We start from the raw sequence: 14809 nt of genomic DNA, 5'->3' as shown, positions 1-14809 counted from the left end.
ATTTTGTCAATAATGGAGAGAGATTTTTGCTGTTGTCATTTATACTTGGTTCAAGCCAAGACTTAAATGCTTCAAAAATGAGCTGGCAAACTTCATTTTAATCAGAGCCTGAAATTCCAAAATGTGAAAAACCCAAAATGTACTGTCATGTGTGTTAGAGATGTTTAAGGTCAATTGCTGTGTTAGAATCCTACATAGCTTAAAAAATTTGAAAGAAAAGCTGGGGCTGATGTGTAAGAATGAGATGTGGTTCAGGTAGAGATGTTAGTTTTCTGTGCTACTTCATTACAATGTCTACAAATGTATAAAATCAGACATAGCAGTATGACAGAAGTAGTGGTTTTACACATCATATAGAGGAATAATGTAAAATAAAGAACCACCATTATGGTTGAAAATTATATTTTGATTGTTTTTAGCAGGGAAGTATGTTGGCAAGCATTTATAATGTATGGAACTCTACCATGTTAATACATTGTTTTGTAAAAAAATGTGGTAGAAGCCTGGTTTTTGGTAATGGTATTTAAATTTTTAAAATCAGTAAGCATTTTTACAATGGATATTATTCTTATATAGCTGGGATTTATTCTTTTTTTTTAAAATCTTAAGTACTGCATATATAAAGCTATGTGGGAAGGCCTTTTGTGTTCTCAAGACTTTTCTTTTAGGTGTCTGTGTGGAATGAGCATTCCATGTGTTCTCCTAGGCATGAATGAAGTGGCCTGGCAGGAGACCAGAAAAATGATGCATGCAAACGTTGGTCAGGAAGCCAGTGGGGTTGGAGCAGGGGTTTCCCCAGCTGGAACAGTCATTGGAGCGACATCAGGGCCAAAATCAGGTGGAAACACCATCCCTGCAGCTGCAGTATCTTCCACTGTGCGGGTACTCCTCAGCTGATGTTCTCAGGATGAGGACACAGTTGGTATTTCTCCCAGAGACAGGCTTGAGAGTGTTTGGGTGCCTTCGCCAGCAAACACCACTGGCCCACAGGAAGTAGCATTTATAGAGCTAGTACAGTAGGTATTTGTTTTTCATTGAAACAGTTCCTGTGTTTTGTGTTGAAACCAGACGTTCAAGAAATCTCAAAGCTTGTAGTAACCCAGACTCTAGAACCTTGAGTTAATTTTGTTAAAGCAGTTATAAATGAAGCTGCATAAAATTTTGATCTGTTGTGTTTGAATCATTCATTTAACCTGTAAGCCTTTCATATATCTGTGAGTACTTATTCTTTTATCAGTGTACCACTGAATCATTAGGTTTGAATTTATGCAAAACAACTGGTTTAGTTTGAAAAGAGACTAGTGTCTGGTAGCCTTCATGAGAAGTGATGTGTATTTAGCACACAGTCTTCCTTATACATGCAGGTACAGTAGAATCACGAAATGGTTTGGGTTGGAAGGGACAGTAAAGATCATCTAGTTCAGGGACACCTCCCACTAGCTCAAGTTGCTCAAATCCCCATCCAGGGATGGGGCAGCTACAACTTCCCTGGGCAACCTGTGCAGTGTCTCACCACCCTCACACTAAAGAATTTCTTCCTAATATCTCACCTAAATCTCCTCTCTTCCAGTTTTAATCTGTTACCCATTGTCCTCTCACCACAAGCCCTTGTAAACAGCCCCTCCCCTGCTTTCCTGTAGCCCCTGCAGATACTGAAAGTCTGCTGTAAAGTCTCCCTGGAGCCTTCTCTTCTCCAGGCTGAACAGTCCCAACTCTCTCAGCCTGTCTTCAAAGCAGAGGTGCTCCAGTCCTCTACTCATCTTCATGGCCCTCCTCTAGACTCCTTCCAGTCAGCTCTGTCTTTCTTATGTTGGGTGCTGCAGAACTGGACACAGCACTCTAGGTGGGGTCTCACAGGAGCAGAGTAGAAGGGGAGAATGAATCCTCCCTTGTCCTGCTGGCCACGCTTCTTTTGAGGCAGCCCAGGACACAGTTGACTTTCTGGGCTGCATGTACACAGTGCTGGCTCATTTTGAGCTTCTTGTCCAGCATCACCCCCAAGACCTTCTCTTCAGAGCTGTTTTCAATCCATTCTCCACCCAACCTGTATCTGTGCTTGGGATTGCCCCAACCCAGGTGCAGAACCTTGCACTTGGCCTGGTTGAACTTCATGCAGTTTGCACAGGCCCACCTCTCAAGCATGTAAAGGTCCCTCTGGATGGCATCCCTTCCCTCCAGCTTGTTGACTGCACCACACAGTTTGGTGCTGCCAGCAAAGCTTCTGAGGGTGGACTCAGTGCCACTGTCCATGTCACCCACAAAGACGTTCATTAGCACTGGTCCCAGTACTGACGCTTGGGGAACACTTGGCAAAGGTCTCCATCTGAACATGGAGCCATTGATCACTACTTCTTGAGTGCAACCATCCAGCCTGTTCCTTACCCCATAATTTTATTCAGGTAAAACAGAAATAGTAGAATTCAGTATAGATCAAAACTTAACTTTCTCCTTTGGCAGATAGTAACCTAGAAGAAAAAAAATACCCAGTTTTAAATTTTTACCCCCAAATGTTAATTGATACAGCTTCTTAATTTTTCTTTAAAGGCATTCACTGTGAATTTCAGATAGGAATGGCTGTTTTCCCCAAGACTCTTGTAATATGACACACTTAAGTTCATGAGGAACTTTTTACACTTTCCCAGGGAGTGGGGGAATGTGTTAAAAAAAAAAAAAAGTACATATTAGAGCAAATGTGAATACACAAAATTTGCTAACCTTAAAAGCAGCAATATCTGTTGTGGTTTTTTTCCATCATCTGTTTTTTCCCATTCTTTAATTTCTTTTGGTATTTTTTCCCTTGTTTTACTCTTTTTCTTTCTCTTACGTTGGTCTACAAAATAAGGAATGCCTCCTGGCATCCTGCTTCATGCTGTGTCAAATTCTGTGTTACACCTACACAGAAGCTTGTCTGCTGGACACGCTTCCCGAGTATGAAAAGGCAAGGGTGCTGATTATCACCAGCATTTCCCAAGGCTGGGATGTTGTGTAGATAAAATTATTCACTGCTAAGTAAATTATGAGTAACAGTGGCATCTCTCTTCTGCCACCTGCTTTCCATCCTCAGTGGAAATTAGAGCTGTGTCTTAATCAGCAGGTTTGTTTAATCATCAGTTATGTCCATCAATATATTTCTGCCTTCCTCCAGCAGGTAAATGTTATGAATTTTGTGTGTTTTCTGGTAACTTGAATTGGGGATGCAGGGGAACTACTTTTATTTTTTTAAGTGCTGGAGTGATTTTACACATTATGAAGATTTACTGAAGGGGGAAGCTACTCTGACTTTGCTGTGTGTGAAAATAGTGTTTTCCAGTTTATTGTTACCAGTGCTGCCTTTATGTTCTGCCATTTTTCACTGTTCCCATTCTTCCTTATCAATATGAACTAACAGAAACCAAGTACAGATCAGGAGTCTTCTCCATTTAATTCCTTTTATTTGAGTGTTCTCTGTGTACCACTGTTTTTTGGGGATTTTATTAAGTTACTGGTTTGGGATTGGTTGTTGGTTTTTTTAAGGACAACTCTTGAGTTACAAGTACTAAAGAAATGGGTTTTTTAAAATCTAAAGTTGTGCAAACTGTGGAAATTTAGTTGTGATTATGTTCTGTGAGTATTGAATAGGCAACCTCTGTAAAGGTTAATTTATGAAATAGAGAATTTTTTATGCAGTTAGAGAAAAATTGAAAAGAAAATTAATAGATATGATACAGTGATAAATGTCACAGAATAGTTGGGTCGGAAGTGTCCTCTGGAGGTCCAGTCCCCGTGTTCAAGCAGGACCACCTAGAGCCAGTTCCCCAGGTTGTTTTTTATTTTTTTATATATATAAAGAAGTAGAAATTAAGATACAGACATCTTTGATTTAACATACATTATCTAACCATATCTTGAAACTATGGATTTTATATGAATTTCAGCATGTAATAATGCAGTTAAAAAAATGCAAGATAATGCCAAAGTAATAAAAACTTATTACAGATAAATATGCCAAGACTGAAGCATTTTTTTGGTGAAGACAATGGAGCTCTGGCTCCACTGATTCTCTAGGAGCTTTAAATGCATAGAAAGTAAAATACAAAAATAGGAAGTTCTAAATTTAGCTGGGATTTTAGCAAAAATAATCACAAAAATAAACTTTGATTTATTGAAAATAAGGATTACTTAAATTATCTTGGGAAGCCCTATTGGTCTTCTGGCAAGAAACTCACATAAGCCTGGGGCCTTAACAGGTTTATTCAAGTAAACATAGAATGGAAAAGCCTTTTGTTCACTTCCCTACCAGAGGATGCCTGATTCTTTTGACTGACTCTGAGGGGTGGGTAGAAGTGAGTTGAAACAGGAGTTGTTGTGAGCAATTTGGTTTTAACAGATCAACTTAGCTGGAATCACTGATGGATTTTGAAGCATCTTTATAGTTGAAACGCTAAAGAAATTGAGCAACAGTCAGAATATGATGTTAATAAATATACTTGATTGGTTCCAAGTAATGACTTCCTGGCAAGATGAGGAAAACTTTATCTTGGTCTTCTGAAAGCCAACTGAAATGTCTCCAGAAGAACTGGACGTCTTAGTAAACATAAGGCAAGATAATATCTTTAGTAATTATTTGTATAGTAAGATACTTAATTTTTTACTCTGGTTAAAGGACTGATGAATTGCTTGTCAGTGTCCCTCGTAAGGGTTTATTGAGAAATGAACTACGGGAGTTATCAGTGAAGTGTCAGTAGTTGGAAGGCAGTTCCTGCTGTTAATAACATGCTTTATCTTTTGGTCAGGCAGTTGGACTAGAAGGTCCCTTCCAACTGAAATGTTCTGTTTTATATTAATACACAGTAGTCTTAGAGGCCATTGATACCACAGGGAAAGATCAGGTGGGTTAAGCTGCAGTTCTGTGGTAGTACTGGGGCTTAATATATGTTGATTTGGAAATTACCAAGATTGTGATGGAAGAATTTCAGGTGCCACACATACTTAAGAGCAGGAAGTTCAAACATACCACAACTGAATGGAATTCGACATGTAGTTGAGATGCAGAAACGCGTGTTTGGTAAGTGTGTGCTTGACAGTGTCTAAATAAGCTATCCACACTCACTTTAATATTAGTGGCTCACAGAACATTTCAGAATAAGAAACACAGAACCATGTGATAGTGTTAATGTCCACATAGTGTTTGTGTCTAAGATTGCTTCAGCTGTAGCAACAGAAAGTTGAAGTGAAGGGCAGCAACTACTTATAGATTAAAAACTTTAAGAAGTTGAACTACTTGGCAGGCAGAAAGGGAGGCTATACAGAATAATTGGCAGCATAAGGGAGGGCAGAGGCTAGAGGAGCTCTCTCTTTCATGAGAGATGGTATCCCAGCTGACAGGTAATGCATGCTCAGCTCCTCCATACAAGATGTCAAAGCCAAAAATGCAGTTTGAGTCAGTGGGCTCACAGTTTCACCCTTCGTATTAAAAGAGCAGTGAGCATCTAGTCAGTGACTGACAGAATTAAGTATAAACATAATTTAGAAGAAACCATTCCTCATTCATCTTCCTTTAAAATATTTAATATTTAAAAGAGTTATAAAGGCAAAAGAACTAAGTATATTAACTATCTCACTTGGATTTTTTTATGTTTTTTCTTTCCTTCAAGACCAATAAAGCCCTTTGAGCTCTTTGATAGCACAGCATCTGAGGAAGAGCTCTATCTACTGTGGCATCATCCGTTTGTTCACACCCCCATAGGGCTGCAGATTAGTTTGTCAGTGATCTGTTTATCACGTCACTTTCTTAATGAAGAATTGTCTAGGATACAAAGGTTTAGTGATCAGCAGTCAGTCCATAATATTTGGAGTTACAGAGACAAGGTTTTTGGGAAGCTCAGGATATATTTTCTTAAAGTACTTGCAAATGTTCTTCTCAAGAGCTGAAGAAGAGCTCCAGCAGTGTGCTATTGCCCAAGCTTTTTGTCCTGCCTTTTCCCCTGTCTGCCCCAGCTACCTCTTCCCCTAAGGACAAAAGTACTTAAACCTGTCAGCAATTTAGGCTAAATGTGTCAGGTTCTGAATTTTAGCATGTTGTTTGCTGCTTCTGCTCTTCCTGCCTCCTGTAGAAGGAAAAGGTTAGAAACTGATGATGAAAACAGGCCAGTCCTGCAGCTAGATCTGCTAGAGCCTTTGGCAGATTCTGGAGAAACAAAGAGTTGATAAGAAAAAGAATGCCAGAGAAATGCTCCAATTGCAGCAGCCTTTTCAAAGCTTCTGAAGGATAGTGCTGCTATAAACAAAAGGATATAAATTATGTCTTTGGACAAAGCTTCAGTTTAGCTGCAGTTGCTGAGACTCATTTGTGTTAGAATTTACAAACTTCTGGAGAAGTTTTGTGACTAACTGCTTGAAACAAAGATAAATCTTTGGGGGGTGAAGAGAACAAAAGAAAAAGTCTTGCTGAGTTCAGGAGTTTTTTAACACATTGTATGGAGGAGAAGAAGCTCCTCCAATTTTTTTCAAGTATTCGGTGTCACTTCCATGGGAATCTGTTAGAATTTATATTGATACGAAAAAATGTGTGGATGTTATTAAACAAATAAAATGTGCAAATGTTTAGTGTTGTTGCCTCCAGGAAAAACCGGATAATTTGTAGCAAAAATTTTGCCTGATTTTTTCAACAATAAGAATGTTTTGTTTGTTGTTCAAATAAGATATGCTAATTATGTTTCTGCAATGGAAATTGGGAAATAATTTTCCCATATGAGACCTCAGTCATGTAACCATCCCTTGGAACAATGACCATACTCTCATCATTCAAATTTGGAACAACATAATCTGTTTCCTGACCTTAGAGTGGGAGTTGCATTTCCTGAATCATTAGTTCTTCTTTTTATAGAGTCTATTTAAAACTGTCCCTGGAAATCCAACTGAGCTTGCCATCCATATTTTTTTTTAATTTCATAAACTTTGTTAGCAACTTTTACTTAAATTTAATAATTTTACTTTATTTTTAAACTGAGCAGTTTCTAAGTGCTTTAAAAATAACTTTAATGAACAGATACTGAAAGACTTTTTCAAGTGCTAAGCATCTATGTTGCACATAAATACTTTTATTGCTAATCTTATCACAAAAGCTCAAGTTTTATCTTAGCTGATTGGTGCTTCCTTCTCTCTGTGAATTGATGTTCTTCTGAAGCTGCTCTATCATTTCTGTATTGTCTTTCTGTGTTTAAGTTTGCAGTGGTTTTTTTTATTTTTATTCTATTTTCTTCAATTGTAGTAGCATTTAGCACCACTTTACTAGAAACTCAGATTATTAATATCAGCGGTATGATTTAACCAACTTCTTAAACTTGCTAATTAGTAAAACTTTTCAAGCTTCATAAACTAGGAAAAGAAATCTTAGGCTGGAAAGATTTTTTGTTGTGGTTAGGGGAGAACTGCAGGGAGAGCATTTGATTCCTGTTTTAGAAAATGTTGCATGCCCTGTTAAAACAACCTTGTTTCATAAATTCTTGATGGGACTTTTCCATCATACTAGTGCTGTACAATTTGGAGCAAGTATTGCAAGTTTTTTCTGGTGAGTTTTAAGGTTTTGGCTTTTTGTACGTTTAAAAAAATCTGAATGTATCTGAATGAATCTGAGAGTCACAAGTAAGTAATCAGGTGACATCTGAAGTACACAGGTACTCTCAGTTCTGGCATCAGACATAGCTGAAAAGAGGTAATTTTTCTGTCTTTCCACTCTGTCCGATTTGAAACAGCTAAAAAGGAGCATTATATGACATACTGCGGGGTGTTTTTTGTGTAATTCAGCTGAAAGAAAAGCACTGGGACCTGTGATACAGTTTAAATCACTTCCCTAGCCAGAGAGAAGGAAATTAAAGCATTGAGTTTTGCGGATAGTCAATTTGTATTTTTAGTAGTTTCAGGCACAGAGTGCGTGGTGTGGACATCTTAATGTTAGCTGTTGTCAAGTCAAGGGGAGTAATTGAAGTCACCTGACTTGTGCAAACAAATTTATTTCACATCATTCTGTTCTTCAGAGACTTTTCCCTTCTGACCACATTTGCCGTTTTGATGTATCTGTGCAGTTCACAACCTTTTCACCAATGTTTCAAACTGCACCTGACAGTTTCAGCTTGTGAGACAATAGACCAATTCCTACTTGCTGCGCACTCCTGCTATTAAGCTGTGAACTGCTGCCCCCTCTTTGTGAAATGTAGTATTAATTGTGTCTTTATTAAGTATATTCGTTAACGTGCTTGTGTTTTTTCTTCCGTTTCCTTGTAGTTCTTGTCTTCTTGAGTTAGTCTTTATATTTTCACCTGCCTTGGTGTCTTCAAATACCTGGCATCCATACATTTTTTAGTGTCTTAGTGTGAACGACTACTTGATTCTTACTTTATCTGTTCAATTTCTCATTATACCAATCTTTGTTACTTGTTTCATGCTTAGACTGAGAGCTCTTTGAAGCAGAGTCTTTTGTACTGTGGTGCATATTCAGTAATTTGCATAGGGAGACTCTGGTTTGTTACTGCATCAAAACAAATAGCATGTGGTTAACTGTGTGTTATCTCTGATTTACATGTAGATTATCCTGTGTACTTGTGCAGCAGTAGCTTTATGCAGAATCTGTTCAGGTCTGTGAGCAATTCTGCTTGCAGGAATGGCAGCACTGCCTCTGGAGATAGCTTGGGCTGGAAGCAGCTGACAGAAGTCCTGCACCTTGGAGCCTGACATAATGGGAACCAGAGACATGAGCTGGCTGCTTAGGAAGCTAGTTGAAGTGTCTTTGCATTTTATTTCCATGTGCCCCAGGTTCTAGGTTGGATTCTGAGTGAGGCCTCCATCCAGACATGATTATTATGTGGTTGAGGTGTTTTGTCCCAAAGCTAAAACTTGGTTTAGGCATTCTAGGAGAGTTTTGCATAGACATCCAGGACAGAGTGGTGGGAACCAGAAAGCTTGTGGGGGAAAATGGCTGCATGGAGTAATTCAGGTATTTTACATTTGCAGTATATTTCTTCATATTTTCTTTCTTTTGTTATTCAAGGTAACAAGGCATTGAAACCATTTCTATTTGGGTCAGTATTTACTTAATCTAAGTTCTTGTGGACAGCCTTACATTGTAGTTTGTTTTCTTTTTTTCATGTGATTAAACTGGAGCTGATGAAAATGTATGTCACTGCTTTATTGCATGGAGGAGCTACATTTAGTCTGAAATACCTTCCTTTGGTATAGTTTGCCTTAAAGTCAGACTGATGAAGGCCCTTTGGTATCTTTCTGAAGGTAACTGAAAAGTGAAGCGAAAGCTTTTTCTCTTTAGGGTAGACAATGGAGGTTGGAATGCTCAGGGAGCAGAGCAAAGTGGTGGGTAAATACAGGAAGGAAAGCGGGGGGGCAGCACATAGGTAAAAGATTTAAAGAAATACTTTTATTTTGGATGAGAATGAATAACCTGGAATTCAGACATCTAGTAAGAAATTTCACTTGTAAGATCACCTCTTGATGTTTTGTTAGGTGGTAATTCAAATGTGGTTTTCTTGGTCCACAGTTAGTGCTTCTGCTTATGTGCTGATAGCTGCTTTTACATATAAGTGCTCTTAAATTTTTGGCTTCTTCAGTGAAAAGGTTGAAATATTTGGCTTTGAATCCAATACACAGAGGTATTAATGCCAATCTTGAATTAATTTTTGTTACAAAGCTTTTACTACTTCAGTTTGTGTTGTAAATAGTCTACTTTGTTTCCAGTAGCTTCCATTGCTATAAAGTCTTAGGTGTTATTTTAGACTTCTTTTTTTGTTTGTTTGTTTGAAGTACTATGCTGGCCAACATTTCATGAGATATTAATGTCCAAGGCTAACCTGCTGCTCTTACTGAATTGCAAATAAGACTTCTTGAATTAGAAGTGGTCTCTTTAGGTATTTTTTACAGTTGGCTGTTTTTTTTCAGCTTTCAGACAGTTGTAGAAATCTACAGTTAAATACCCATATTGTCCAAAGAGAACATCCTTAGAAAACAGCTGCAAAAATTGATAACAGCAATTTCTTTAAGTGTCCATTCCCCTGCTGGAGACAGATAAAGTAGAAAACACACATGCTTCCCTATAGTAATTCTTTTAAAATACGTTAAAAACCCCCATTCTCTCTCTATCCTTGAGGTTATGCAGAGTTCAAAGGCTTGAAGAATCAAGATAGATTTTGAAGCTGGTGGGCAGCATGCATGTATTTGAAACTTCAGGGTTTTTTCACTAGCATTTTGTGCTGGTTATACAGAAAAGCAGCTGTCTTTAGAGCAACTAGTTATTCATAGTGGTGTGAGAAATCTAAAAATTCCAAATTCCTTTTTTTGTACTCCTTGCCATTCAGTTCATTGCTTAAAGACTAGGTGGTAGTTCCTTTTCTTCATCTCTGGTTTTAGCACCTACTTTGAGAAGATTGGTATTTTCTGGTTTCCTCTTGCCTCTTGGACAGAGGCAACGGACAACAGAGCTCATTCAGAGGGTACTGGACTGCGAGGGAGAAGTCATGATGCTAGAAACTTCTGGGCAGGAGAATTACTAACAAAATTTCAGCTTTTGCATTTAGTGTTCTTGAAAGCTGTATCCTTGAACAGTGAATGTTGTGGTAAATGTATCTGCCATATCCAGAAGTAAAGAAAATGGAAGTAAATGCTCTGAAGAAGAGGATTGCTATATATCCAGAATTGCTGGTAGTGAGAATCAGAATGACTACCTGACAAATGGAACAACAGTAGTTAGAAATGTCTCATGAATTCCACTAAACTTGTGTTAATAGCACTTGCTACTCTGTTCTGGGGAGGTGATGCTGACTGACCAGCTTAACAAGAAAAGTGTAGATTTCTAAAATGGGAAGAAGAGATTTGTCATGTACATGTATTAAGTAATCAGCAGCAATTAAATAATAAGCATGCTAAAACAAGAACTGCAATTCAAATAACATTTCACAGCTTTGTTTTCAAACTCTTGAATATATTTAGTGTCTTCCTCTTTCCTTCGTGGTATATTTATGCAAGAATATTGGAGCGAGAGATGCAGAAAAATATGTACATGTCTGAGGAGGGGAGGTTAAGAGTCTTGCCAAACTAGAGGGAGTTACACCTCAACTATTTCACGTTGAAGATTAAGGCTGTACGTTTTATTTTATGAAAGACAGTTCTTAGTTTGATTTACAAGCAGTATAGGACCAGTAAGCCCCTTTTTTTAGGAATTACCTTTTCTTGTAGCTCATTTAAATAACAAGCTAAGATATATATGGATAAATATCTAGTCAATTGCTTTAATTAGTTAAAATAATTTCCTATTATAAAGACTTAGTGGACAAGTTTTAATGGGATATTTATTCTATGTTGTTAAATTATATATAAATTTGTAAGCTGTCTTTTCTCTAGGCTTCTGTTTTGCAAACTTCTGCAACATTGCTCACACTGATTTTCTGTTCCATGTGTTTCTTAGAAAGTCGTTTGAGTGGATAATTTCTTACATGATTAAAACACTTGGAGAAACCTGCTAAGTTATTTAGTATAAAATATATGCCTATTTATGGTGGAATATATCACTTTAGCTCTTCAAATAGAACAGGCACTGTAACTGTTAAAAAGAGTTATAAAATCTGGTTTCAGTACAGACACATTATGATTAACTTCTGTGAGGCTGGTAGTATTTGACTGTAGGGATTGTAATCCTGAGCTTGGGGACACCTGACAGGAGTTCAGAAAAACTTGTGCTTAACAGTTCTGCAACTTTTTGGGTGGGAAGAGAGACATGAAAGTCTGTGTGAGGAAGAGATAAGTTTTTTGATGCAAGTTTTCATGCTGGGGGAGCAAGTGCAATTGCCTGTTTCTAAGAGTATGTTTCATTCCATAGTAGAAAACAAAAAACAAGGTTCCTGAATGTTCTCAGGCCAGTGAACCATCGCAGAGCTCTGAAATGGGTGTCAAGACATGCTTAATTTTCTTCTGCTTTTCTTCATGGGAAGTGGTGTCCTGTTTTGCTTGCTGTGTATGGTCTGTTGCAGGTAGATCTGTAATTTCCAAACTGGACAGTGAGTTGCCTATCCAGCAAAGCTACATGCTGTTTATAAAACCCTTGAAAATTTCGTTCTCCTGAGCAGTGCTTTTGCTGAGTAGGTTGCTTTCCCTGTGTCAAATCTAGTGGTCTTGTGCTGTGGTGTTTTATCCAGTTCAGCTGGCTGATCTGGTGAAATCCTCATGCATGGAAAAAGAACAAAAAAAGCTTTTTAATCAAACCTTTTCCTTGATGATTGCCAAGTTCATTGCAGGGGGAGTGGTCAAAGCTTTTGGGGCAAGGATGGAAGGACTGTCCCATTCATCAGCAGCTGGCTAGATGTGCTTAGCTCTGTCGCAACTTGATTCATTGGTTGAACCTTGCTGGAGGAGAGAGGGTGTAAACGTTAGAAAGGGCCTACTAAAAGACATATTTTTTTTAAATCTATGTTAAAATCTTGTTCCTACTGCTGTGATGAAAAATGGACTAGTACATGCTGGTGTGTTGTATCCAGTTTCTGTAGAAGGGGAAGATATCAGCATTTTCTCTTGGTGTGCCAAAGAGGAAAAGTTCCTGGATACACTAAGCCATTCTGTCTACAACAACAGTGGATGAGGAATTGTTACATCTGAAGACTGTTTTGCTGTGTAGTGTCCATTTGTGCATAATCTTGGGGCCCTGGGGACTTCTGATGTGTATCAGAAGTGTGGAACCTTTTCCAGCTTCTCTTTGTTGGAAAGGCTCATTAGCATTCAACTCCTCAGAACTAAGATTAGATCTAGTGACTAATCCCCAAAGCAGGTAGAGGGTGAAAGGAGAAAAAGGAGTCTTCAGAGTGACTGGGGAGGGAGAGTGGGAAAAAGAAGGAAAAAGACCAAAACTAGGAAAAAGTTGTACATGTTGAGCTGTATGGTTCATAGGCCTCCTTTTTGATTTGTGACTTATTCTAGGTATCAGGGAGTTAATGAAAATAGAGAGATTTTAGTGGTTGGTGAAGCTTAAGAAGTATGCATTAAGTGTTTATATCTGGAGCATATGAATTAGATAAATGCTGGCGTTGAATTACAGAAAATAAAATTTCCTGGTAATAGAGATGATCCTAACCAAAGTTTCTCCTCTAAGGAGAGGGCATATCTTTATATGTAGTAGATCTAGCTTAATTATCATTTTTCTGGATTTTTTTTTTAGAGTGATAGGGCTGACGGTGAGGAAAGAAAGTAATAGTACTGCCTGTATTTTCTCCAGTCCATAAACTTATCTAAAACAAGTGTTCATTCATTATATGGGCCAAGATTTTGTGCTGTTGCTCTTGATTGAAACAGAAATTGAGACCCTCTGCTACAGTTAAAGGACTGTATTCTTGCTTATGGTAGCAATAGATAGCACCAGCTTAAATTCCATGTTTATAAGAGTGGAGGCAGTGAGTAAAATCAGTGTTCAGCGTACTAAAGTTTATTAAAGTTTTGGAAGACTTCAGTTTCTTTGAGTTGACCCTGAGATGCTCAGGGAAAAGAGGAATTTGCTTTGCTATTAGCCTGATTCTATCACCATCTTTTCTTAGAGACTTGGAACTGTGCAGCCATGTGTTGGAACTTTGCTGAGTTGTGCTATTAGACCTTGCAGCACAAAAAACCCAAACAAACCCACCATCACAAAAAGACCCAGCCAACCAACCAGGAAAACACACTGCCCAAAACCTTTTGTCTTTCAAACTTGGTTGTTTTTTTATCTAACAGTGATTTGGACAATGGTGATGGTAAACAATAGTTTAGCAAGCATGAACTACAAATTTTGTTTAGAGATACTGTTAGACCAAAACCACCTTTTGAGACAGAAGTATTTAATTTACTATGTGATTGTGGTAATTGAAGCTGAAGTGCATTACTTCAGCATGAGGGGTGGCTTATGGTAAGATAATCAACTCTCAACCTGTAAGAGAAATTCTGTTTTCAGAAACAGTAATAACCAAATTCAGAAGTCTTGAAATTTTGAAATTTTGGCTTTCTAAGTAATTGCAGCAAATTTTGAGTGTATGCACAGGGATTTTAACTGTTTAAGCTAATGAAAAAAAAGTTACTTGCTGATTTATTTTTTTTTAAGTTGTTTGCACGGGAATTTCAAAGCACAAGTTTGTTTCTTTGCCTAGTATTTGAGGGTTTTTTGAAAAGTGATCTTAATGTGTTATCGTGTGTGGATTAACTTCATTTTGGTTTATTTGTGAATGTAAACAAATGGGTTTATTAGATGAAATTAACTCTTCATGGGAAACTAGTACTGGGAGGGAAGTTTGATTGTTCAAACTTTAATAACTACCATTTTACCCTGCTGCATCTCACTGTTGAGAAAGAAGGGAAGGAAAGAAACAATTATGAATTTCCTTTTTTATTTTTTTAAGCTTGTCATGGCTCTGGAAAATTCCCATTTTCTTAGAACAGAATGCTCTCAGTGCATTGTGTCTGTGTGCTGTGGAAAAGGAGATCGTTTGTTGCATCAGCAACTCTTGATTTAATAATACACCTTTCATATTTACAACAGACAAAACAAGGACAATATAGTGAAGGAAGAGTGTTATTTTCCAGAATAAAGCATGAGAAATCATGATAATGCAGCCTGTGTCTAGATTTAAAAAGCAACACATTACTAGTAGCTTTTGTGACCAATCTGGTGATCTTTTCTTTGTTTGCTGCTAAGTTCACTCAGTAACCTTGTGTGCAACAGCAAAGGGAGTTGTATGTCCAAATCTTTATTTTCACTTGATTTGTTGCAAGTGTGGTGTTGATCATTGCTTCCATAGTGAGTGATATCCACCTG

At 37.8% G+C, this 14809-nt stretch overlaps 1 protein-coding gene across 1 annotated transcript in view; it reads left to right on the top strand.

Moving 5' to 3' along the window:
- The first annotated feature begins 681 nt into the window (after nucleotides 1–681).
- PUM2 (pumilio RNA-binding family member 2) overlaps nucleotides 682–14809 on the top strand; it is a 58699-nt gene continuing 44571 nt past the window's right edge. The window contains exon 1 of the mRNA XM_010002376.1: nucleotides 682–1016. The gene's annotated coding sequence lies outside the window, so the exon portion shown is untranslated. The remainder of the gene's footprint in view (nucleotides 1017–14809) is intronic.

The sequence above is a fragment of the Chaetura pelagica genome, unplaced genomic scaffold, assembly GCF_000747805.2.
Source record: "Chaetura pelagica isolate M959 unplaced genomic scaffold, ChaPel_1.0 scaffold46, whole genome shotgun sequence".
Classification (NCBI taxonomy): domain Eukaryota; kingdom Metazoa; phylum Chordata; class Aves; order Apodiformes; family Apodidae; genus Chaetura; species Chaetura pelagica.
This window is presented reverse-complemented; position numbering and strand designations above follow the sequence as displayed.